This window comes from Camellia sinensis, chromosome 7 (genome assembly GCF_055761805.1).
Source record: "Camellia sinensis isolate YWXY chromosome 7, ASM5576180v1, whole genome shotgun sequence".
Taxonomy (NCBI): Eukaryota; Viridiplantae; Streptophyta; class Magnoliopsida; order Ericales; family Theaceae; genus Camellia; species Camellia sinensis.
This window is the reverse complement of record NC_138967.1, coordinates 193219389-193245597: the sequence shown is the minus strand read 5'-3', so window position 1 is coordinate 193245597 and position 26209 is coordinate 193219389. Positions and strand designations below refer to the sequence as shown.

The following is a 26209-nucleotide window of genomic DNA, read 5'->3' as shown; positions in this document are numbered from 1 at the left end:
TCGGCTGGTGATTTACTGCCGGTCGGCAATGTATACTGCCGGTCGGCAAAGAATGCCTGCAGAACCTGCAACTCACAGCAGCAGAGGACAGAACTTGCATGGCAATACAATTCAAGCAATGTATGCACCAATCATGTCCCCTATCATGTTTGTGATTCAAAAGGGCATGTGTCTCGATTCTCGGACAGCCAATCACGTATTTCCATGCATGATGGCCCAAAGAATCAAGTGTGCAACTTTCATGTCAAATGAAATTCAAACCAAACAAACGAACCAAGGCCCAATTCCTATCACCAAGTCAAGGAACAAGGCATGCATGCAAGATGCAATGCAACCTAGGCATGCAAGCTAAGGATGCAACATGGCATGGCAAGACACTTATGCAAGCATACAAGCAAACATGAGGCAATGCAAACTGATGAAAAGGTGGACTTATACATGATTTAGGCAACTCTAAATAGGCCTGAAACAGTGGCCAAAAACCAAGGAATTGAGATCAAACATACATACACACATGCGAGTAAGTTGGACCAACACTTAGGCATTAAATAAGCAACTCTAAGGCACACTTGAAAAGGGATATCATGGACAATTAGCATGCAACATAAGCTCTGAAAATCATGTTAAAACATGGTGCCAAACCAAGCAACAAGTCAAGCTAAACATGTAACAATGGTCCAAGCATTCAAGGCTCACCAAAGAGGCTATGGACTACACTTAGTACAACCACACATGGCAGGACTTAGGCAACCAAAACAGAGTTTTAACACATGAAACTAAGCCCAAAAGACCAACTAGATAGCATCTAGATGGTTTGAATTTAAAGGCATGCAAAAAATGCTAAAACATGGAGCATGCAAGGCAAGCTTCCAAAGCTTCAAAGAGGCATCCAAGGCAAACATATGAGCATGCCAAAGGGACTGAAATGACATGTAGGGTGGTTCCAAACCACCGAAATGATGCAAGCAACATATACTACACATTCACATACTTGAAGCATACAAGCTCGAATACAAAGGAGCTATACTACGCATGCCAAGATCAACCCAAACAACTATGGACAGACCTAAAACATGGCAAAATGAGCACAAAAACTTCATAAGACCAAGCCTAAAACATGCTAGAATAAGGGTTTACAACCTAAGGCAAGTTAAGGCCTAAACAAGGCATTACATGGTAGGTATGCTAAGTATGCATGGTGTACCAAAACCAACAAAAAACAGAGGTATATTATGACATATTAAGAATAAAAAACAGCCAAGGCATGGTCAACATGAAGCTTAGCTAGATGCTCCCTCAAGAGGCCAAAAATGGTCCTTTTCAAGGACAACAAGGAGAGGGGGTGGCCCTCTCCTCCCTAGGACCTCAAGGCACCATCCTCACCTCTGAAATCCCTCGAGATTTCAGTGGTGAGGAGGCCCAACCACCAAGGTCCCGAAGCTCACTCAAAATAGCACAAAATGGGGCCTCTCAAGGCCTAAGAGGGGTCAAACACCTCCAAACCACAAAACACTTTAAATAAACTATTTAGAGGGTCTAAAAAAAGAACTTTTTTATATTATACACTAAGCACAAAAACAGTTCGAAGATGGGTAAAAATACAATGCAAAAATGTGGAATATAAAGGTAAGTTTCTTACCCTTGAAGACCCTCTTCAACAATGGTGCTCCAACAGCCCTCTTTGGCTTGAATCCAGCTCCAAAACACCAAAACCAGCCTCTTAGAACCTCAGTAGCTAGGAGAAGGTGAAACACTATGTGTTTGTGTGCAATAGTAAGACACAAACACAATTAAACACACACAAAGGTAAAAAGAGAGAGGTATAGAGATAGAATGTGTATGGATTCTAACCCTAGAACTGAAAACCCTAATATGGCTGTCTAAATTCTCTAAAGTGTCTAACCCTAAGCAAGGGAGAGAAGGGCTCCTCTTATAGAGCTTCTTGTCTTGTAAAGCTTACAAGACAAGCTTCTAAAGAGGGAGATCCCTCCATACACGAGTATGGAGGGGAGCCAAATGCAAGACAGCTGTGATAAAATATCTGCAAAAGCAGATGCACAGTAGTCGGCCAGCCAAAGATGCCATTTTGGCAAAAGGGAGTGCCGACCGGCAATAAATAGTGCCGACCGGCAATATACATTGCCGGTGGCAGCAAAAACCAGCTGGTGGCCTCTGGCCATGGCCGGTGGTGTGTGGAGATGCCTCACAAGGCATTCCCTGCCCCTCCAAGGCAAAATGCAAGTGTTTGGTGCAAAACCAGACACTGAACAGTGAAGTTCGGAGATCCTTAGGCAAGGCGCGTAGCTGAGACCTCCGGGAACTCTAAACGAACACAAACATGGATGATCACCGGGTGTTCAAACGGTGACGTCCAAGTCTTGAGGACGGTCAAAAATGGGGTGTCTACAGGTGCCCCTCTTTGACAGAACTCGAAAGTCATAACAATGACGGGAGTGAATGTCAAAGCCCAGAGACGACCCATTTTTGACAAGGCCGAAGACTCAGACAAACATGCAAGACAAACAAAATATGCGCCCGAAGGCAGGAGCAAAATGCAAGACAATGCACAGAGCCGGACATAACTTATGATCATGCAAAGAAAGCTGTAATGAAGCATACATGCGACAATTTTAAGCTAGCATACATCAAACTACACTATAATGCAGAAAGGATGTAAGAGAATTATGTAATTCTCGATACGTCTCACTCGGAGGATACAATACCTGTCCGGTTCGTCTGGTTGTACCAACCTCAAATGAACCGTACTTATAATATCGTGCCTGTGAAGGAAACAACTCAATAGGTACAATATTGTTAGCAACATGCATGACAATGCAAAATGGATGCAAAACGATATGCAATATATACAAAATAATGTATAAACAATGCAAATGAAGATGCAATGTATTTGAAACAATGCAAACTATATGCAAAGCAATTGAATCATGATCCAATCACGAGCGGTTCGAAACCACACCTATGTCAAATAGATTGATGGAGGTAACGAGTCCGTCTACCATAGAACGGTCCACTGAACTATGAGTAATGTAGACGGACAAAAGAACAAGTATTGGGGTGGGATGACAAAGGTGGGGAAACGACCCACTGGGGAAAGGACTACGATCCTAGTGCCGGATGCAAAAATTACACTACAATGTAATATAAATATGCTGGGGAGATGGCAATGGATATGGCACGCGGGCCAAACCAAATCTTTCCTAGGAAAGGCATGTACGCATACAAGCCATGTCTAACATAGAACGGTCCACTGAACTATGCTTCGACATGAAAAGTATGGGCACATACCAGACCAAGCTCAATCATGGAAAGGCGCGAGCCATAAATGGAAGGTGATGCAGTGAATGTATGCGATCTAAAATGCAATGGAAATGGCACGCGGGCCAAACCAAATCTTGCCTAGGAAAGGCATGTACACAAACAAGCCGCGGCTAACATAGAACGGTCCACTGAACTATGCTTTGACACGAGAAGTATGGGCACATACCAGACCAAGCTCAACATGGAAAGGCGCAAGCCATAGATGGAAGGTGATGCAATGAATGCATGAAATCTAAAATGCAATATGCACTATATTCTAATGATGCATGACAATGCGACTATTTACGATGATGCATGACAATGCATGTTTTTTTATTTTTGAAATGCAAATGCATGATGATGCATGATGCATGGAATGCGCGACAACACGCGGCTTTAGACACATGACAATGTAAATGGACTGTGCACGACAATGTAAATGGACTGTGCATGACAATGTACTAAAGGTCTTGCACCTTCCGAGGATTTAAGGTCTCCTAGACCGTATATATACCTGTGCGGCTCGCCTGGTTGCACCAGCCTCAAATGAACCGTACATACAATATCGTGCCTATAAAGAAAACAAACTTAACAGGTACAATGTGATTAACAACATGCATATTAATGTATTTGAAAATGCGTGACAACGCAAAGCGAGTGGGAAGCATAACAATGCTGTGAAGGTACAGACATGTAAGTGGAGCACGCGGTCTACGCAGGCAATTAAATTGATCACGAGCATGCGGTCTACGCAAGTAATGAAATTGGACATAAGCATGCGGTCTACACAAGTAGAACATGCGGTCTACACAAGTCATGGAATTGATGACAAATATTCGGTCTACACAAGCAAGACATGTGGTCTACGCAAGTGATGAGTTTGAACAATCATGCGGTCTACGCAAGTAGAACATGCGGTCTACGCAAGTCATGGAATTTGAATAATCATGCGGTCTACGCAATCAAAACATGCGGTCTACGCAGGTAATGAATTTGAACAAACATGCGGTCTACGCAATCAAAACATGCGGTCTACGCAGGTAATGAAATTAAACAAACATGCGGTCTACACAAGCAAAACATGCGGTCTACGCAAGTAATGAAATTGAACAAACATGCGGTCTACGCAATCAAAACATGCGGTCTACACAGGTAATGAAATTTGAATAATCATGCGGTCTACGCAAGCAAAACATGCGGTCTACGCAATCAAAACATGCAGTCTACGTAGGTAATGAATTTGAACAAACATGCGGTCTACGCAATCAAAACATGCGGTCTACGCAGGTAATGAAATTTGAATAATCATGCGGTCTACGCAAGTAATGTAATTTTGAACAAATATGCGGTCTACGGAATCAAAACATGCGATCTACGCAGGTAATGAAATTGAACAAACATGCAGTCTACGCAATCAAAACATGCGGTCTACGCAGGTAATGAAATTTGAATAATCATGCGGCCTACGCAAGCAAAACATGCGGTCTACGCAAGTAATGAATTTTTGAACAAATATGCGGTCTACGCAGGTAATGAAATTATCATGCGGTCTACGCAAGCAAAACATGCGGTCTACGCAAGTAATGAAATTGAACAATTATGCGGTCTACGCAAGAAAAACATGCGGTCTACGCAAGTAATGAAATTTGAACAAACATGCGGTCTACGCAAGCAAAACATGCGGTCTACGCAGGTAATGAAATTGAACAAACATGCGGTCTACGCAATCAAAACATGCGGTCTACGCAGGTAATGAAATTTGAACAAATATGCGGTCTACGCAAGCAAAACATGCGGTCTACGCAGGTAATTTAAACAATCATGCGGTCTACGCAAGCAAAACATGCGGTCTACGCAAGTAATGACATTTTGAACAAACATGCGGTCTACGCAAGTAATGAAATTATCATGCGGTCTACGCAAGTAATGAAATGAATAGATATGCAAAATGCAATGAGATGCGCAAAACAGCGCGATGCATTAGACAACGCGAATGCACAAAACAGTGCCATGGTTTGAAATGCACAAGATAGTGCGATCGACTTGAAATGCACAAAACAGTGCGATTGAAATGCGATGCACAAAACAGTGCGATTGAAATGCGATGCACAAAACAGTGCGATTGATTTGAAATGCACAAAACAGTGCGATTGATTTGAAATGCACAAAACAGTGCGATGATATGCGATACACATGGGGCAACTTTTGAGCTTTTGTAAAAGCTAAAAGGATATAAAAAGGATACACCTTGCACGAATTCAAGTGCCACGCATGGAAGACACGATCCGAGGTCACAACGGAGGCCGGTTGAGCGTCGGAAATGCACCGTTTTGCACCGTTTTGCACTGTTTTGAGCACTAAAGGCCCTGGACCCCACACATAACTCAAAAAATGGTGTAGGAGGCTCCAAAATCATTGTAGGAGGTCACCGGATGTCCACCGGCCATTAAAATGTATCACCGGCCGTCCACCGGCCATCATTCAATTCTATCGGCACAATATTCTGCCGGCCGGCACAAAATGTTGCCGACCGGCAAAAAGTTCCTGAGTCGGGGCAGATTCGACATTTCACCATGGGTGTTTTAAAATAGGATTTCTAAACCCTATTTCTCGCTTCCTCCTTCTCCGAAATTCCACACCCTCTCTTTCTAGAGTGTTTTCCTCTCCTCTTTTCTCCGTTTCTTCGCGTTCTACGCCCATTTCGTAGTCGGATTCGCGATTTTCTTCGCGTTTCGGACATTTTCAACCGAACAAATCTTTGTTTCGGTGCCTCTTTTGCCGTTCCCACCTTTTTGGGGTTGGTTCCCTTCACTTTCCTCTTGATTCCCGTGCCCTTTTCACATCCCGCCCTTTTCGGCCATTTTCGACCTCCTCGGGGGTTGACTTTTCGGTTGACTTTCCATATTCTAGCCCGGTTTTCCTTCCTCCGGCTATTTTCTCATCATTCTTGACATGGCGGACGACATTCCACGCGGTGGGACTCCCCCGGATCACGAGATGGATCCCGGGGTCGAGCTCCTACCTTTGAGCGAGCGCCCGTTCGACCCGGCGACCTACCGGCCGGCGATTCATGTTCTGCCCCCTAACGGACTTCGCCAGTTTCGGAGCTTCGAGAGGCACGTGCCACCCGAGCTATTATTGCGTGAGCCTACCTCCCACCTGTCCTTCGGCGCTTCCGAGGTAACTCTCTTTTCTCTGCTTTACTTTCTGCAATGTAGGATACAAAACTGTCGTAGCTAGTTGTACTCTTTAACTACTTTAGCTCAGATACCCTGTATACTGTAGTTGATTGTAAACATTCGTACAACTGATACCTGCTTGAGACTGACACATGCACACACACTGCACTAGCCCTGAATCACCCAAACACACTGTATTTCACTGTATACACACTGGTACCCAGCATCTGCTTGAGTCTGAAAATATGCACACATGCCATACTGTACTGAACCACCCGAACACGCTGACGCATCACACGTTGTAGTTCATTGTAAGCATACCGGCACCTGGTATTTGCTTGAACCTGTCGAACTTGCACACATGCTACATCTGCTCTGAACCACCCGAACACGCTGACGCATCACACGCTGTAGTTCACTGTAAGCTTCTTAGAACTGCATTTTGACTGTCGCCTTGCAATTGTTATTTTTGTTTGTTTACAGGAGGATTCCCATACCATTCGTGGGTATGGGAACACCGGCGCTCGGGACTGGTATGCCAAGCTTCCCGATGCGGTCCGTCACATCGTGGATCAGGCGGGCTTCGGCGCTTTCTGCAGGGGACTATCCAGACTCACGACCTGCAGGCCCTTGCTCGCCGCTCTAGTGGAGAGGTGGTGGGACACCACTGACTCGTTCCATTTGTCTGCGACGGGAGACATGACGATGACTCCCTATGATTTCTCGATGCTCACAGGCATCGGGGTAGGGGGTGATCCGATCCCCTTTGATACTAACATGGACGAGTGGACTGCCGCTCAGATCTATCTGCTTGGTGAGGTGCCACCTCTCGCGCGTCCTGGCTACGTCCGATATTCCTGGTTCGAGGTGCAGTTCAGGGTCCAGCCCACCCTTGTTGATGCAGCCCTGATTAGGGATGGCAATTTGAAACCGGCCCGACGGGGATCCCCGATCCTGACCCCGATTTAAGCGGTTTTTCCCCGAAAAATACCCCCGACGGGGAGGTGACGGTATTTGAAAATCAATCCCCGATCTGTCACGGGCCGGGGACGGTGATCAGTGTTTGATCCTCGGCCCGGCCCGATCCCCGTCCCCGCCCCCATCCCCGGCCCCATCCCCGAATTTCCCCGAAGTGAAATTACTTTTATACCCTTTATATGTATATATATAATAAACCCCTTAATTATAATTTATATGCATATATATATATATATAATATGTGATATTCCTTTCGGACTCTACTCTCTCTTTGTTAACTCTACCGTTCTCTCTTTCCCCGAGTCCCCGACCCCCTCTCTCTCTCCACCTCGTCTCTCTCTATTCTATCCTCCCTCTCTCTCTTTCAGTAGATCGAAGGGACAGTCGGCGTCGGAGGCGATAACGAAGGGACAGTCGGCGTTGGAGGCAGTCGACGTCGGAGGAAGCAGTCCGATCGTGTACAGGGGGAAGCGTCGGCATCGGAGGCAGATCTCAGATCTGTTTGTGATACAGATCTCTCTCTTTCTCTCGTCCACTCTCTCTCTCTCTCTCTCTCTGTGACACAGATCTCAGATCTGTTTTTGTGTCCATTTTTTAATCTGTTTGTGTATCTATCTGTCCATTTTTTTAATTTTTTGTTTGTAATCTGTTGATATTTTTGTTGATATGTTGATGTTGGTGTTGATGATTCGGTTGACGATGATGATGATTCTCTTCTTGTTGTTGTTGATGATGGGGGTGTTGAAACAGATTTGGGGGCGGGAAATTTTCGGGGTCGGGGAAACCCGATCCCCGGTAAGGGCGGGGATGGGGAGGATGGTAGGTTCCCCGTCGGGGATCGGGGCCGGGGCCGGGGAGATTTTCAAAATTGGGGATCGGGGACGGGGAGGGTGATCCCCGGCCCCGCCCCGCCCCGTTGCCATTCCTAGCCCCGATGACTCCAGAGGCCGTGGAGAGATACGCACGCGGCTTCCTCATGTTCTTGTTTGGGACGACCATTTTCGCCGACCGGGCAAACACCGTGCCTCTCTGCCTGCTCAGCGCACTGGTGGACGTCAGAGACATCTTGCATTACGACTGGGGTGGCGCCGCTCTGGCCACTCTCTACGGATATATGAGCTCAGCTTCCCGCGGTAGCGGACAGTTGCTCGGGGGCTATTGGCGTGTTTGGGAGGTACATTTCTTTTTCTGCCTTTCATTTATGTCTTATATTTTCTGTACTCTGTACACTGCACACACTGTAGTCTGCTTTATACTTGCTGTATACTGTACACACGGCACACACATACTGACTGTACACTGCTCACACTGCACCCTCTGCACAATACACTGCACAACACATGGCTCTGCTATTTCTGCTTTATTTTGTATTTTGCCTTATCTGATAAATGCATCGGTATTTACCTTGCAGTTGTGGGTTTATGCCTACTTTCCTAGGCTCGCTCTCGTACCGGAGACAGAGACTCCTCTGGTCGTCCCTTTTTCGCGTCACTTTGACGGGAGATGCACCCGGAGGCCGCGAGAGACATTTAGCTTCTTTCGCCGCTTCTTCGACACCATCACCCCTGCCGAGGTATGTTTTATTTCAGAATTTATCTAAGCTTTGCCTTTCACTGCATACTTCGATAATGATAGATAACAAACTGTATGTCACTTTCAGATCACTTGGCAGCCTTGGGCTCCGTTGCCGGCGACGATTCGGGACCGATTTGCCGGTGCTGTGGAGACCTCGCATTTCCGGATCTTACTGGAGGGCCCGGTCTGTCGGGCTTGGTACCTGGGTGAGCGTTTCCTACGCCAGACCCTAGGGTTATCAGAGCAGATAATCCCGGTTCACCCTCCTGAGGATATGAGGGAGACCGAGAGGCTCACTACCGAGCAGATGGCCGATTATACTATCGGCTAGGAGGCGACCCGCTTCAGAGGCATCGACGACTACAGAGAGTACGTGCAGACGTACATTATGAGGTCTCTGAGCGGCGGCCGTCGAGCTGAGGGAGCCAGACCCGTGGCGCCAGCAGTTAGGGCAGGAGCGGGAGCTGGAGCTGGAGCATCGAGAAGGGCCCGGGTCCGTGGCAGGGGCGGAGTTCAGGGAGGACGGGGGACCGGTTGGCCTGTTCTGCCCGCTTTATTGACTTTCCGAGGGCAGGGTGGGGCAACCTATCAGATCCCCTTCGCCCCTCCGCTGGCTGATCACGAGTTTGTCGGTGTCCCCGACTTGCCTCCGGTATGTATTACTGCATTTTTGTACAGTCATTTCATTTCAGTTCATTTGATATTCCACAGAATATTGATGCATCTGATACTTTTGCAGGCTTCTTCTGAGTACACCCGGCAGTCATTGGAGATGAATGCCTCCATGATGGGAATGCTACAGCGGACCTTTGATCTCCTGGCCCTCTACAGCATTCCGGTATGTTCTTCTGCTTATGGCCTCAAATCACTCACAAGCTGATTCACGTAATCTGATGCACGGCACAACACCTGATACACTGATCTCACAGCATCTGATACACTGCATACACTGCATTCTACACTGTACTCTGCACTGATAAACTGCTCACGGCATTCATACATTGTACTCATACACTGCATTCTGCATTGATAGATTGTCCACGGCATTCACACACTGTACTCATACACTGCATTCTGCACTGATAAACTATCCATAGTATTCACACACTGTACTCATATACTGCATTCTGCACTGATAAACTGTCCATAGTATACTGATGCATTTGCCTTTTATGTACTTTTTCAGCCTCCCTTCCAGATTCCCGTGGTAGGAGGTGCTCCAGCTGGACCTTCCGTCCCCGCCCGAGGGAGAGATGAGGAGGGCAGAGTATTCCCCCGCACCAAGGCGGGGCACACTCATGTCGGGAGTAGTTCGCGGGCTCCCGTCCCTGATGATGATGATGACGAGGAGTCAGAGGCGGAGGCAGAGTCGAAGGCGGAGTCATCGGAGGATGAGACCGGAGGCAGCTAGCTCGGGCTCTGATGACGATGCTGATGATGCTCCTGGACCTTCGTCCAGGAAGAGGACTAGGACAGACCGATAGCCCTCGGAGCCGCTTGACATGGATATAGATTTTTGTTATTTTTCTTCTTTCTTGTACTTTTCCTTTTTGTTGGTAGTTAGGATACTTTGTACTGCCGCAGGCAGATTTTTGTTTCCAAAACTTGTGTATTTGAAAAGATGATGAAATGAAACAGGCTTTTTATCTGGAAAAGTGTTTACATCCGTATATCTTTACATTTTATACTTTGCATCACATCACACCATATCATACCTTAATGTAAATGAAATTGATTGGTTGTCTGAAAATTTAACACTTGCACTGTAATAATCAGATAACTAAACAGCCAACAGCAAAATAACCCAAGCAACCCACTGGCTGATTCTGGACACACAGCCCTTACTCTACTGGGGGTTAATCTGCATACAGTCCGTAACACAGCACTTGGTTCATTTTGCACATAGCAAATCCCGAACAAATAGCCCAATCTGACAAGACGGACTACGGAGGTGAAGCCAGCTGGAGTTGAAACACAATCGAATATAGAGAATGGCACAACATTCTGAGCATAAATGATTTTTGTAATTAAATAAGGGTTTTTCAAACCGGGGCATCGAGCCTACAACTGAACACAGCGAGGAGGACTCAAACAAAAAAGGTACATGACCTAAACACAACGAGACACGCTCGGAAGAGACCTAAAACAAAGGTTGAGGTAAACAAAACAAAAGACACGACATACAGACGCGTTAACGACGACGGGGGACCTCAGATCATGAGGAGCCAGTTTCTCTCGGCATTGTTTCCCACCCTTTTCTCATTTGTGACTCTCATATCACTCTGACACTCAAGCTCGGTTTTTCTCTCAAAACCCTTTTGCTCGCTTTTTCTCTCAACTTACACCTCTCTATTCTTTATTCTCTCATTTTTCGTCCCTCCCCAAGGTGATTAATAAATGAATAGGAAGTTGCGGGTTCACGCTCGATGCCGTTAGCTCACAGCTATTTCTTCTGGTGGGTGGAGTGCCCTTCCTGGCAAGTATGTTGACGATGGGGGAAAGACAGAACGCCTGACTCAACTGTGTCCCTAGTTCATCACTTTGACCATTTTTCGTTTTCAACTAAAATAGTTTTGATCAAAATGAGAGTCGGATTAGCGTACTCGTTCGATTTTTGATTTGAAAACCATGCAAGTCAGGCTATAAGCACTGAAAATTTTCCTTTTGGGGTCCAAGAAAATGGTCCAGTTTTGGAGAATGGAATAGTTTTCGAGAAAATAGTCAACCTCAGTAAAAATTTTCAAAAACTATTTTTGCAAACAGCTGATGCTCAACAAGCATGGAACTTACTCTTTGAGATGCGCAACCTCGGATCGGAGGTAATGGAAAATTGCCCCTGGCTTGAAGAACACCGCACGGCAACGGAAAGTTGCCCCTGGTTTGAATGGCGTCTTGCGACAACTCGTGGCAACGGAAAGTTGCCCCTTGTCTGGATGGTGCCGCAGCAGTCCGCAAACAGTCTTCATTGGTGGTGGTCGAACTCTTGGACACAGAGATGACGAAGACGGTCATAACAAATATATGGACACAATCACCTTGGAAGGTGTTGGCGACTGGACTTCGAGATGAAATCGAAACCATTGTATGGACCGAGACGCTATGAAAGCGTTGGGGGCTGGACTTCAGAATGAAGTTGCCTACGTATCCCAAACATGGGAATCAAGCCTTACGTAGTTCCGGTTAAGGTACACTCGGGTATTTTAACCTTCACTTTTCAGGCTCTAACTTTTGCCAAGGTGCCCAATGCGGGTTTTCGACCTTGCGAGCTTCTTTTTATTTTCCTTTGTTCATTTCTTTTTCTTTTCTTTTTCGCATTTTTTTTTTCTTTTCTTTTCCTTTCTTTTTTTGTATTTTTTGCTTTTTTGTATTTTTCTCTTGCTCTAACTTTTGCCTGGGTTGCCCTTCCGGGTTTTCGGCCCAGCGAGCCTCTCAAAGGGTAAAAGTGTAGCAAGTCCATGCCAAATGGTTTTTGAAGTTGAAGCCTCTCTGTATCTAGGAGAACGGCTGTTGCAATGATTTGTAGGAGAATCCATCATGGCTGCTCCACGAGCTTCTTCTGGTGAGATCTAATCTTTTTGATTCGGCTTTGGTGCCTCTTGCTCGAGGGTTGCTTCTGATCTGGCCATACAGACCTTGCATGACATTTGACCGTTGAACTTTCCGAACGGGTTCGAGGTTCGAAACGGACGGGTTGAATCTTGAGGCTGAGAGCGATCCCAGGCTGCACAATCTCAAGAGCGGTTCCACACAGGTCTTCACAGGGCCGTGTAAAACATTTGTTTTTGAAAGTTTTTAAGAAAACGACAAATTGCTCGCGCCGAAGATAGTGTGAAACCAATCTGGATCAAGCCAGGGTCCTTCCCAGTACTCACGCTGACAAGCATGGTTTCATTCATTAAGGGCTTAGCATGCTTCTCTTTCTCTCAAATTGATCAAAGTTTTGCAAAACCAGAGGAATTCCTTCCTCTTCGTTTTTATCACCGCAGTGTTCAAAAGGGGTTTTTTTTTTAAAACTTAGGTTAATGCAATGAGTTTGGCGCGCAGGAGAGCAGGCGAGATGTACTGTCAGCCCATTCAAATTCTCTGGCACAACTAACTCACACTGGAAGCAAGCATGAAAATGAGATAGCCACAGCTATTTCATTCAGATCTGTTGGTATAACTGGCCCCTCGGCAGAAACAGACTCAAAAAACAAAAACGGGTAATTACAAGACAAAACGGTGTTCGGGACAACAACCCCAGAATCACCTGGTATTCTATACAAAGGGCACTGACTTGCTATAACAAGACGAACCTTAAGCAAAAGACTGACTCAAGACAGAGAGACAGACTCAAAACAAAAGACTGACTCGATACCCAAGCCAGAATTTACAAAACTCGGTTTCACCAATGCTCAAAAAATGCGTGCCAGACGCCACATCCAAAACATACCGAATGCCGCCCGCAGGTGGTTCACTCTCTGATTACATACTTGCGGTATCTGTGTCCTCAAAATCCAATAACTGGGTGGTAACGAACTTGGCTGAGGTGGGCGGGAGGATAACCTCGTTGTCGATCAAATCTTGCACCTCATGACGGAGGCGGAAGCAATTATCGGTAGCATGGCCTGTCTGCTGGTGGTACGCGCAGTACTGGGCAGCATCATGCGTGGCAGGGAGATTCTTCAGGAGAGGCCGTGGCTCCAAGGGTTTAAGGTGCCCCCTCTCGGCAAGGATTTGAAGTGCCTTAGACAGAGGCATGTAGAGAGCGTGAAAGACCCTGCGTCCTCGGGACAGGTATTTTGAAGTCTGAGCGCTCTTGCTAGACGCACTGGCAAAAGGGTCGGCAGGCGCCACCTTGGCTTTCTGATCCTTCCCAGGTGCAGGGGCGGGAATAGGAGGAACTGTTCTGGCATGACGGGGCCCATCCCGATTTTTCGACTGACTTGAACTACCCTCAGGTGGAGTGGGGAAAGCATCCTCCATAGTTTTTGCCACAACTGCGGATACTCGTTGCTTGTTCATCCCCCTGGTTTTCAAAGCCTCGACTGCCCACAACAGTTGTTCAATGGGATCGGCATCTGCATTCATTTTGTCTTTTCCTCTGGCCTCAGCCTGATCGAGGGTTTGGGTTGATGTTGATATGTCATTACCATAGCTGGAGGCCATCTCCGGTTGGCTAAGTTCAATCACAATTTGCCCCAACAGCGGGGGCTCCTGGGGTATAAAACTCCCGGCATATGGTGCGGCTGGAGGTGAAGCTGACATTCCATAGACGAGATCCGCCACAGACCTCTGGAGATCACCTATCATCCCCATTAGTTCAAATGTAGTAGGCTCGCGAGCCTGATATAGCTGGGGGGCCCAAACCGGGTGCACAACAGGCGACCTGGGTGGATGTGACATATCAATGTTGGTCTCACTTTGCAGAGTGATCCCTTGATCTAACGCAACTGTCATAACCACGATCTCTTCTGAATTCTGCGTCGTCATAAGTCCTGCCTCAATCAAAGGGGAACACTAGCTATTCCGTACCAATTCTCTGGATACTCTGAACCCTGAAAGGAAAGACAAACAGCATTTCAGCCCACACAGATCAACCACAGGTGTAGCCGAACAACTGTACTCTATTGCTGATCACTGTTCCCCAGAAATCACTGTCCCCAAAAATTGAGCCTGATACCCGCAGATAACTGATTTCTCAACAACACTGATACTGGTGCTCTCAGGTCCGATACTCAAACTTGCAAACTGATATGTACTTTCCTGTAGAGATACATTCTAAAAGCACATAGCAAGTAGAGAGAGCCAAAACACCCCTATGTTGGGGTAGGGTTTCCCTGTCCTATTTTGTCAGGAGCTAGGGTTTCACTACACAGGCAGCGATTTTCAAACAACCTAACATCGGGTAAGCAACCTGTCCTAGCTTGGAATGGTCACTATGGATTTCGATATGCACTAGGTCGAATGGTCAAAAAGGGTGCCCCGGTAAAATCGGGGTTTGTGTTCCCATACTGTCAGAGTCCATAACCGGTCAGCCTTATGGTCATGCCTTGACAAGACAAGCCTCCGGCAAACCGTTCAGGAATGGCAGATGGCAAACACTGTGTTCCTAGGCGCACCAATGCACATGCAATGCAAAGAAACACATAAATGGAATCAAAATAGGATATCACGAGTTCGAGTCAAGCTCTCTAAGTCCCCAGCAGAGTCGCCAGAAACTGTAGACGCGCCTGTGGGCCTCATGCTACAGTTCGGACTCAATTTGTGTCACGGTTCTTAATCTGAACCAAAGAGTCCAAATCCGGCAAATCGTTTTGAGAAACAGATTTTTGAAAAGAAGCGCCAAACATGGACTGCTTTGCCAGATACAGAGTCGCCACCTAAATATTTTTTAATGGGGAAATTTAGGAAACCCTGACTCGGTGCCGAAGGCCACGTGTCCGTCATTGCCAAAGTTGCCTCGCCTCGGGAGCTTGGGTACGATTGGGGAAGGTCAGCTATGAGCACCCCCTCTCGCCCGATCCGAAGATCGGCCTCTACTAACCATGATATCTAGTTTTGAAAACTTTATGTGTTCTTATTCCATTTATTAGCCTAGAATTACTATGTTATGCGCACAGCACACAAGTATAGACTAAATCGCCTAATTTGGAAATAAGCATTGCCTATCCGTTTGTCTTGAAAAACATTTTGGGAATTTGCTACTCGCAAGTAGGCTAAAACACGGATTTCAATGAGCTATTCCAACTCAGGCAATCCAACCTCCACCCACAAGCATTCAAACAGTTTATCACATAAACATCTAGCCACATGGTAAGCATGCCGTCATGATAGCATTTACGCGCATGCGATATGCTAAAGCATAAATACTTACAATGTACTCCGTGCCAAAATAATAAACTAGTTAGCAAACATGCGTGATCCTAGTTCATGTCAGATTGCCTAATGTAACACATACAGAATGCAATTTGGAATAGGCTCGGCTAACCTAAGCATGGCATGTGAAATGCAGCCAATTGATGCACATATTCAATTTGGAATTGAAGTACAAATACAGTTAGCATGATGTACCGAGCCCGGTGCATGCAAGACAAATGAATGAATGCACGCATGCATTGCATGAGGTATGCTAATTTAAACGTGCCCTAATACTAACCATCAAAGCGGGTAAATAAAAGGGAAGAAAGAAGTGGGGATTGGAAGACATACACACCACTCACACACGCTTATTACAGATTTGCCCTCGCCCGGAGGGACCAAATAAATAATACAAATTAATTAACTACGCAAGCTAATTAAACATTACAAATTGCCTAATCAGTCAACAAACTAATTTAAACTAGGAAAAGCAGTAAACCGCCTCGGGAGGAGAGCCAGATGCAGCACATGCTCGGGTCCTGCTCGGAAGTGCACGGCCATGCATAGTCTGCCTTTGTTTTCCCTGCTCTGCCTCTCCGAAGATTGCCAAAGTCTCAAGGATGCCTCTCTAGATATTGGAAATCACCATCGGCTGAGTAGAATTACCACCGGCAGTGAATTGTGGTCGCCGGCACAAAATGAATCCATCGGCTGGTGATTTACTGCTGATCGGCAATGTATACTGCCGGTCGGCAAAGAATGCCTGCAGAACCTGCAACTCACAGCAGCAGAGGACAGAACTTGCATGGCAATACAATTCAAGCAATGTATGCACCAATCATGTCCCCTATCATGTTTGTGACTCAAAAGGGCATGTGTCTCGATTCTCGGACCGCCAATCACGTATTTCCATGCATGATGGCCCAAAGAATCAAGTGTACAACTTTCATGTCAAATGAAATTCAAACCAAACAAACGAACCAAGGCCCAATTCCTATCACCAAGTCAAGGAACAAGGCATGCATGCAAGATGCAATGCAACCTGGGCATGCAAGCTAAGGATGCAACATGGCATGGCAAGACACTTATGCAAGCATACAAGCAAACATGAGGCAATGCAAACTGATGAAAAGGTGGACTTATACATGATTTAGGCAACTCTAAATAGGCCTGAAACAGTGGCCAAAAACCAAGGAATTGAGATCAAACATACATACACACATGCGAGTAAGTTGGACCAACACTTAGGCATTAAATAAGCAACTCTAAGGCACACTTGAAAAGGGATATCATGGACAATTAGCATGCAACATAAGCTCTGAAAATCATGTTAAAACATGGTGCCAAACCAAGCAACAAGTCAAGCTAAACATGCAACAATGGTCCAAACATTCAAGGCTCACCAAAGAGGCTATGGACTACACTTAGTACAACCACACATGGCAGGACTTAGGCAACCAAAACAGAGTTTTAACACATGAAACTAAGCCCAAAAGACCAACTAGACAGCATCTAGATGGTTTGAATTTAAAGGCATGCAAAAAATGCTAAAACATGGAGCATGCAAGGCAAGCTTCCAAAGCTTCAAAGAGGCATCCAAGGTAAACATATGAGCATGCCAAAGGGACTGAAATGACATGTAGGGTGGTTCCAAACCACCGAAATGATGCAAGCAACATATGCTACACATTCACATACTTGAAGCATACAAGCTCGAATACAAAGGAGCTATACTACGCATGCCAAGATCAACCCAAACAACTATGGACAGACCTAAAACATGGCAAAATGAGCACAAAAACTTCATAAGACCAAGCCTAAAACATGCTAGAATAAGGGTTTACAACCTAAGGCAAGTTAAGGCCTAAACAAGGCATTACATGGTAGGTATGCTAAGTATGCATGGTGTACCAAAACCAACAAAAAACAGAGGTATATTATGACATATTAAGCATAAAAAACAGCCAAGGCATGGTCAACATGAAGCTTAGCTAGATGCTCCCTCAAGAGGCCAAAAATGGTCCTTTTCAAGGACAACAAGGAGAGGGGGTGGCCCTCTCCTCCCTAGGACCTCAAGGCACCATCCTCACCTCTGAAATCCCTCGAGATTTCAGTGGTGAGGAGGCCCAAACACCAAGGTCCCAAAGCTCACTCAAAATAGCACAAAATGGGGCCTCTCAAGGCCTAAGAGGGGTCAAACACCTCCAAACCACAAAACACTTTAAACAAACTATTTAGAGGGCCTAAAAACAGAAATTTTTTATGTTATACACTAAGCACAAAAATAGTTCAAAGATGGGTAAAAATACAATGCAAAAATGGGGAATATAAAGGTAAGTTTCTTACCCTTAAAGACCCTCTTCAACAATGGTGCTCCAATAGCCCTCTTTGGCTTGAATCCAGCTCCAAAACACCAAAACCAGCCTCTTAGAACCTCAGTAGCTAGGAGAAGGTGAAACACTATGTGTTTGTGTGCAATAGTAAGACACAAACACAATTAAACACACACAAAGGTAAAAAGAGAGAGGTATAGAGATAGAATGTGTATGGATTCTAACCCTAGAACTCAAAACCCTAATATGGCTGTCTAAATTCTCTAAAGTGTCTAACCCTAAGCAAGGGAGAGAAGGGCTCCTCTTATAGAGCTTCTTGTCTTGTAAAGCTTACAAGACAAGCTTCTAAAGAGGGAGATCCCTTCATACACGTGTATGGAGGGGAGCCAAATGCAAGACAGCTGTGATAAAATATCTGCAAAAGCAGATGCACAGTAGTCGACCGGCCAAAGATACCATTTTGGCAAAAGGGAGTGCCGACCGGCAATAAATAGTGCCGACCGGCAATATACATTGCCGGTGGCAGCAAAAACCAGCCGATGGCCTCTGGCCATGGCCGGTGGTGTGTGGGGATGCCTCACAAGGCATTCCCCGCCCCTCCAAGGTAAAATGCAAGTGTTTGGTGCAAAACCAGACACTGAACAGTCAAGTTCGGAGATCCTGAGGCAAGGCGCGTAGCTCAGACCTCCGGGAACTCCAAACGAACACAAACATGGATGATCACCGGGTGTTCAAACGGTGACGTCCAAGTCTTGAGGACAGTCAAAAATGGGGTGTCTACACCTATGTTTGTACTCTGTTGCAGTGTGGTGATTCAGCACACCAGTGGCCGACAGTGGCTCACTGATGGTCGGCAGTGTTTCGTCCTTGGCCGGCATGGCACATTTTTGGCCGGCAGGGGGCCGACAGCAAGCATTCATGGCCGGCAGGCCACTGGTGCAATCCTCAGCATTGGTTTGGTAAGGTGGAGCAAAAGGTTCTGGAGTGTAGTCAACCCTGTAAACAAAGCCTCTCAAGAGAAAACCGGAAGGCTTTTCGAGGCGAGAACCGAGCGCATGCATCTTCTACTTCCCGAAGCAGAGTAGTAACAGCATAGTTTAATATGTTAATTACATAGTTAATTTGCATTGATTGTTGTAATAATTAAGTAGCTTAGCTCAGCTATTTTTTTATTCATTTGATTTGTAATAATTAGTCTAATTAGTTTAATTAGATTAGTGTTATTAGCTTAGCTTAGCTTAGCTTAAATTAGCTTAGCTTATTCATTCGAACCGTCCTTCGTGAAGGCAAAATGTTATAATAAGTGTGCGTGTGTATGTGCATGTCTTCCAACCCCACATCTTTCTCCCTTTTATTTAACCGCTTTCGATGGTTAGTTTAGGGACATTTTCATTTAGCATACCTTATACTTGCATGTTTGCATCATTCATTTGTATTGCATGCACCAAGGCTCGGCGCATGATTCAAACTGCATCATATTTCAATACTTCTTTGAATACGTGTATCAATTGTTGCATTCATATGCCATCTTAGTAGCCGAGCCTATTAATTTCATGTTGCATGTGTTGCATTAGACATCTTAACATAGTTAGGATCATGTATTATTTCTAACTAGTTTTTGTTTTGGCTTGGAGTACTCGGGGAGTTTTATGCTTTAGCTTACTTGCATGAGTGTGAGTGATGCCATGATAGCATGCTTGCCATGAGGCTATTTCCTTAAATGATTAACTGTATGAATGCCTCTGGATAAAGGCTTGATTGCTGGAATTGGAATAATTCAATGATTGTGAGTTTTAAGCCCACTTTGCGAAGTGGCAAATCATGTTTTAAGCCCACCTGAGGGTGGCAAATTTGCATTTCTAAGCCCACTTGAGGGTGGCAAATTCAAACCATTTTCAAAAACAAACATGAGTTGAATTCGTTCCAATTCTTGCGACATAGTCTATACTTGTATGTATTCGTCACATAGTAAAGTTAGCTAATAATCGGAATAAGAACAGATGTGCTTATAAAACAACATATCATGCTTAGTGGAGGCCGATCCTTTGATCGGGCGAGCGGAGGTGCTCATTTTAGGATCTTTCCCTCTCGTACCCAAGTTCTCGAGCCGAGGCAACTTTGTTGATGACGGACACGTGGCCTTTGGCACGAGTTAGGGTTTCTTAAATTTTTCCAAAATAAAATATTTAGGTGGCGACTCTGTAATCTGGCAAAGCAGTCCAGTTTTGGCATTGTTTGATTCAAAATTTGATTTTCCAAAATGATTTGTAGGATTGGACTCTTTGGTGTTTATCAGTTTCACATTGCACTTTGTGAAATTAAATTCAAAACCATGATAGGAGTCCGAACTGTAGGACCAATTTGAGCTCTCCAAAAAGAGGCCCGAAAAAGTTGAGCCCATACCTTTCTTAATCTGGGGAATCGACATCATTGGGGAAGTCACACCGAAAGGGTCGAATAGGCATGAATACATTCTGGTGGCAATTTATTACTTCACAAAGTGGGTGAAAGCTTAGTCCTACGCAGTGTTAAAAGTAGTGCATGTGGCTAAGTTCATCCAAAACAATATCATTTGCCTTTATGGAGTCCCAAATGAGATCATCTCAGATAATGGCTCCTATTTCAAGAAAGAAGTGATAGACTTGTTGGAGAAATACAATGTGGCTTTCCATAAGTCATCTATATACCAGACGAAGCTGTTGAGGCCGCTAACAAGAACATTAAGCATATTTTGCAGAAAATGGTTGAGACTTACAAAGATTGGCCAGACAAATTGCCATTCGCACTCTGGGGCTATATAACTTCAATCCGGACGTCTACAAGGGCAACTCCTTATTCTCTTGTCTATGGGATGGAAGTTGTTCTGCCAATCAAAATAGAAGTCCCGTTGCTGCTAGTTATGGCTGAGTGTCAAAGAGTAGAGGCAGACTGGCAACAAAGCAAGTTCGAAGAACTGATGCTGTTTGATGAGAGAAGATTGAAAGCATTGTACCATGTTCAGGGTTATCAACGTAGGATTGCCAGGGTTTTTAACAAGAAAGTTAAGTCTTGGAATCTTAAAGAAGGGTATTTGGTGCTGAAAGACAACCGAGCTCCCATCCATGACCCTAGGGGCAAGTTCAAATCCAATTGGATTGGTCCTTACATCATCAAAACTATCTGGTTGGGTAGAGTTGTTGTCCTCATGGACTTGGATGGCCTAGAATTTTCCCAACCGATCAACATGGACAAGTTAAAGAAATACTATCCTTGAAGGCTCGCTAGGCTGAAAACCCAGAAGGGCAACCTAGGCAAAAATAAGAGCACAAAAATTAGAAATAAAGAAAAACTGAGCTCGCAAGGTTGAAAACCCTAAAAGGCAGCCTTGGCAAAAGTTAGAGCGCAAAGGGAAAGAGTTAATACTCGAGTGAACCCGAACCAAACTACGTAAGGCATGATTTCTATCTTCGGGATATGTAGGCAACTTCATCTTGAAGTCCGGCCGTAAATACCTCCAAATCAACTGTCCTGTCCATGAGTTTGATCAAGTCATCTTTTCCTGTTCTCTGCCTGAGGGTTCGGTTGTGATCTTTACTCTAAGAGAAGAGCTAGTTACAATGTTGAACAGTGTTATTCAGTCAAGGGGCAATTTGTGATCTTCGAATTCGGGGTTGTACATCTCGAGGATAGATTTTGTGTGTGTCAAGTGGTGATCCTTTTCGAACATGGCTTTGAAAAGTTTTGATAAAAGTTAATTTTTGTTCAAATTTTACCTTTTACAACTTAGACCATTTTTGGAGCAAAAGGAAAATTTTCAGTAATCACAACTTTAATTTTATTGATTTCAAAACAAAGTTCTCCAACTCTCGATACAAATCAAAGTTGTTTTTATTAAATTCATAAAAATTGAAAAGTAAGATCAAAGCAATAAACTAGGGGTATAGATGAGTCAGGTGCCCCTGCGTCCCCCGCTTGTGCTTGTGAAAGCTTCTAATGCCAAAGTGGGCTCGGTTTGTGCCTCATCTTCGAACCAAGTCAGGCACTCGCCAGAAAGGGCGCCGCTGAAACTAGGGGCAGGAGCCAGAAGCTCTCTTGTCCTCCAAGCAGTAAGGTACCTAGCCAAATGTGAACCTCAGATGAGAAATGAAACCGGGTACTCTACCTTCTCCTCTGGGCAAGTTTGATCATGTCCAAACTGACGCTTGAATCGGAACGAAAAGTAGAATACATAGTGTGTTAGGCCGATTAACTGAAGGCTAGGTTTTTTTTTTTTTTTTGATCGGAACTGAAGGCTAGGTTGCTGAGTCATGTTATAGCTCATTTCGGTCGGATTAAGCCAGGAGCAACGCCAAGCAATGTCAGCAGCAAACCTGTTGCACATCCAGTGGCACCACCATCTCTCATTTAGGAAATCCACTAGCTGTTGGTAGAAAAAGTATGCTCGAGCTGAGTATGCAGGGCAAGAGTCCACTACCTTTAGTTTGTCCATAAGCCACATATGGGAAGGGACGAAAGAAAAGAGAGATGTACGTTGAAAGAAAAGTGAGAAAAGGGCTTTGAGAGAAAAATAGAGCATGAGTGTTGAGAGATGTGAGAAACACAAATTAGAAAGGGTGGGAAACATTACCTAAAGGAGTAGTGGACTCCCTGTGAATTTCGTGGTCTTTCGCCGATGGAAGGTGTCTAGGCCTATCAAAGTCTCAGCCAGCACCAAGCCAATGCAACTCTTGCCCTCTTTCAGGCCTTGCGCCACTTCGACTAGTCGAATGCTAGACCCTTCGAAACTAGGGGCAAGAAGGAAATGAGCCAGCATACATAAGCAAATGGTGTGTTGCCTTAAACCCCGCCAAAGAAGATTACCTTGGTCACCAACATTAGAAAATCGATGAATCAGACTAGGAATATCCAGCTCTCCATTATGGACCAAGGATCGAGCCTCGTGAAAAGTGAGCTCACACATCCGTCCCAAAGCTTGGATGTGGCCGAAACAAGGCTGAGGTATGATTTCCTCATTGCACCGGGATTCCATTAACTCCTGAAATTTATCAATTGTCAGACATATCTCTTGTCCCCTGAAGCTAAAAACGTATGTAATCAGGTTCCAACATCTAGCCGTGGCATGAAGGAACAGAAAACAAAGCAGAGAACGGCTCAGCAGGAAAAGTGCATTTATGCCGAAACCCCAGAAATTCATCTTTGCCGAGCCGTCTAAAGTCGTAATCCAATTTGAGAGTTTTTCGACGAAAAATGGCTCCATTTGTGAAGAATTTGCAGCTGAAATGAAGAAATCACGAAGCTCAACCTTTTGTAGAAGATAAGGTAGTAAGTGGAAGCCAGCTGTCAATAATCTTGAGGTTCTTCACATTGGTGGCTAGAAGGCCACTACTGTGGCCAGCAGGCCACTTTTATGTTCGGCAGGCCACTGTTGGTTGCCGGCAAATTCCATCCATGGCCGGTAGATGGCCGGCTAGTTCTTTATGTATCCGACAGCTTTCTTATCTGTCCTGTTGTCCACCTATGTGCTGAAAAGTAGGGGTAGCTTGTGTTTTGTCATGTCTTTTGTGTTTTCAATGGTCTTGCTTTGAGTCCTTTTGTTTTGTTTTTTTTTAACAAGCTTGTCATGTTGTATTTGAGTTGTTTTGTTTATCGAGTTGTTGCTACTTTGTTAATCGAGTTGTATATCCCATTTTGTATTTTATTTGTTGGTTGGTTCGTTACCTGATTAAGCGTCTTGTTTGAATCAAGCACTCTTGGCCATTTCAATTCCCTATCCATTTCATGCATATATGGTGCTCCTGATGCAAAAAAAAAAATGGCAACACATTTTTCATAAAACTGCCAGTTTTATTTCGATCATGGCTTTTTACAAAAGATGAGTACAAAGTTTTAAAGCAAAATAGAACTTCCTAAAGTTATACATGTGATAATGCTACTAACAAAAAGAAACTAAGCAAAGTACAAATAAATCAGTGCTAGTCGCCTCATACACTAAAGGCCCTCTTCGTCCTCTTCCTCGGAGGAGAAGACTACCACTGTCGCTATTAGCACCGCTGTCTAACTCAGATGCCGAACCGGAATCGGAATCATCACCGCTCTCTCCTCTGGAGCCTAACTCAATATCACCTCCACTTTCAGATCTCGAGCCACCGTCATCTCCACTCTCGGAGGACTCAAACTGCGAAATCACCGCCTCCTCGGAGCCATTGGTCACAGCATCATTATCACTCAACACTGGCTCCGGAAGGCTCCTCCAGTCTCGGCCACGATGCTCCTCTTGGCTGCATGCTGGGGCCCGTCTCTCTCTCCTCTCTACTGCTGGAGGTGGTGGTGATGATGCAGGCGTAGTCGTTGTCGCTAGTGTTCTTAGTATGCCTGGAACTTGAAAAGATACAGTATTGATGCATCAGATACAAAGTATAGTTGCAGATGCAGTATAATGAAAATGGAAGAATGTAATGAGCAAGATACAGTGTAACATATCAGTATGATGTGACAAGCGACAGAATGTATACCGTGGTATGACTATCAATGCTTCAGTGAGAATGGTGTGTACAACAGTGTGGAAAATACTAAAATGTGGGCATAGAATAGGGAAAATTACCTTAATACCGTACAGACTGAGCAGCGCCTCTCTCCGCTGCACCATGTCCATCAGGGAGGCAATCAGCTCAAGAGCCCTCCCCGTGTGCTCTGTAGAGGGCTGCAAATGTATTTGGGTGATCAGTATCTGCAATGAACATATCTGAAATGAAATGTAGAATGCAAAGGTAAAGAATGGTCCATACCTGAGTCGAGCCTCGAACCCCAACAAGTACATGCCTGGCCGCTGCGGGCTCAATCAGGACTTGGTAGGGATCCCCGGTATGCCGCCAGCATGTCAACTCGGTCGGAAGCTCTGGCCAACCGATGACCTGCCCTGTGGGAAGGGCCCCTCCAATCCTAGTCCTTGTCGTCCAAGTCTTACCTGCTGTAGGGGCACCTGCTACTCTTCCTGCATGAGTGCAAACACCTGTCAAGGGAGGCATGAGGTATGTCTGGATGAATGTCGAATAATTCCCCTCCCTGCAGAAGTAGTTGGCATTCAAGCCCTCCGTGAACTGGATCATCTCCTAGAATGAGAGGCTCTCCGTGGCCCTCATAGATACTGGAGGAGACATGGGCACTACTGGCTCAGGCAAACCCATGGTCTGGAACATGAACCGCTCGTCTAGAAACTGGGCCCTCTAGCAGAAGCCAAAAACGGGAAGCCCCCCAAATATCGGCATACTGGTCCCTGACTCCAACTGGCATCATTGCCCAAGGCTGCCAAGCGATCTGCAAACAAAGGATATACAGATGGTTAGTCATCGTCAGTTGTTGATAAAGCAAAAATAACTGAGTTTGGGTTACCTCCCCCGCAGTTGTTGTATCGAAGTACCGGCGGAAGAATGAGAAGGTCTTCCGGGTCCTCCGTAGGCATCTGTCGTCGTATCGATGAGAGTATGGCACAACAGGGGGCATTTTCATCTTTGGCTTCGAAACAAGGGTCGGGAAATATGCATATACCCAAAGCTGCAAGGAAAAGGCAACAGTGAGTATACAGTGTATAGCTATAGAGAATGCAAAATGTGTGTATAGTGTACAGAAAGTACAAATACAAATGAAGAAGGTAGAATGTGTAGCACAGTGTACAGGAGTACAGATATAAAGGATGCAGAATGTGCGATGCAGAAAGCGCAGTGTATAGATGTAAACAATGCAGTATACAGTGTACAAAAAGTGTAAAGCAGAAAGCACATAAATGGAAGATAAAAATGTAAAGCAGAGATGTGAAGCATACCTCCCAAGCTCTCCAATAGCCTCCGACCTTGTCTCTCCTTCTGCGGGATGTCGAGCTCATGTAGCCATATAGTGTAACGAGGCCAGCTCCTCCCTAATCATAGAGCCGGACCTGAGGTAAGTTCACCAGGGCACTTAGGAAATACAGCCCTACGATGTTCCACCTATTCGCAAACAAGGTACTGAAGA

General features: G+C 45.2%; 1 long non-coding RNA gene across 1 annotated transcript; it reads right to left on the bottom strand.

The window, feature by feature from the left end:
* Window positions 1-24803: 24803 nt before the first annotated feature.
* On the bottom strand, window positions 24804-25753 carry LOC114280277 (uncharacterized). The gene is made up of 3 exons (XR_003635514.2): window positions 25592-25753; window positions 24988-25516; window positions 24804-24902 (listed from the first exon to the last, which is right to left on the bottom strand). It is a non-coding gene; the product is annotated as an uncharacterized LOC114280277 (long non-coding RNA).
* Window positions 25754-26209: the final 456 nt, after the last annotated feature.